We start from the raw sequence: 1,417 nt of genomic DNA, 5'->3' as shown, positions 1-1,417 counted from the left end.
TGAGGTGCCAACATTTCAACTACAAAAAAAGAAGTTCAGTTGCTTTGATTTAATTTTTTTATGTTGGTAAGACACAAACAAACCTGGAGTCATTATGGAGATGGGTGTTCTAGCACATTACGCTGCGTTACAGCTTGATTGCAATCCAAAGGGCGGGGATAACAAGTCAAAACTAGCTTGGCTTTGTAGACACCCATCCAACAGAAAAGTTTCTTCTGGGATCAAAAACGTGCACTAAAAGAATGCACCGGAGGCTTCAGAAGCTGGCTGTTCATTTTAAAGCAGTGTAGTTGTAAAGGTGGTATTTCACTCAGCTAAAACTGTTGGACACTTGTCACAGAGGCAGAATTCAGGTCAGTTTTTCATGATCGGAAAAAAAAAGGATCAGATTACATGTTTACATGCACACCTTTCGGATTATGAATCGGCGTAAACCACTCTGCCATGTGAGTACTTCTGTTCAGAACAGAGCCCGCTGCAGGTAAACGCTCGTCATGAACAGATTGTGCCCATGTAAACGATACATTTGAATTATTTAATCTGAAAACGTTTCAATCCGGTCAAAAAAATTTGCGCATGTAAACAATATAACAGAGCTATTGTGATGACATATTCTTTCGGATCGAGCTGAATCAACAACGAATAATCCAAACGGGGTGTTTACATGACTCATTTTTATTCCGATGGCCGTTTAATTACTTACAGTGAGGAAAATAAGTATTTGAACAACCTGTGACTTTGCAAGTTCTCCCACTTAGAAATCATGGAGGGTCTGAACTTTTCATCTTAGGTGCATGTCCACTGTGAGAGACATAATCTAAAAAAATAAATAAATACAGAAATCACAATGTATGATTTTTTAAAATAATTTATTTGTGTTACTGCTGTAAATAAATATTTGAACAGCTGCCAATCAGCAACAATTCTGGCCCTCAAAGACCTGTTAGTCCTCCTCTATAACGTCCACCTCCACTCCACTTATTATTCTAAATCAGAAGCACCTGTTTGAGGTCGGTAGCTGCATGAAGACACCTGTCCACCCCACACAATCAGTAAGACTCCAACTACTAACGTGGCTAAGACCAAAGAGCTGTCCAAAGACACCAGAGACAAAATTGTAGACCTCCACAAGGCTGGAAAGAGCTACGGGACAATTGCCAAGCAGCTTGGTGACAAAAGATCAACTGTTGGAACAATTATTAGAAAATGGAAGAAGCTAAACATGACTGTCAATCTCCCTCGGACTGGGGCTCCATGCAAGATCTCACCTTGTGGCGAATCAATGATCCTAAGAAAGGTGAGGAATCAGCCCAGAACTACACGGAGGAGCTGGTCCATGACCTGAAGAGAGCTGGCACCACTGTTTCCATGGTTACTGTGGGTAATACACTAAGACGTCATAGTTTAAAATCATGCA

At 40.6% G+C, this 1,417-nt stretch overlaps 1 protein-coding gene across 1 annotated transcript in view; it reads right to left on the bottom strand.

Moving 5' to 3' along the window:
* Positions 1–1,417, bottom strand: part of wipf2a (WAS/WASL interacting protein family, member 2a) — a gene marked incomplete at its 3' end in the record, with an annotated part of 30,057 nt that overhangs the window by 6,478 nt on the left and 22,162 nt on the right.

This window comes from Nematolebias whitei, chromosome 16, assembly GCF_014905685.2.
Source record: "Nematolebias whitei isolate Nwh7 chromosome 16, NemWhi1, whole genome shotgun sequence".
Classification (NCBI taxonomy): domain Eukaryota; kingdom Metazoa; phylum Chordata; class Actinopteri; order Cyprinodontiformes; family Rivulidae; genus Nematolebias; species Nematolebias whitei.
This window is presented reverse-complemented; position numbering and strand designations above follow the sequence as displayed.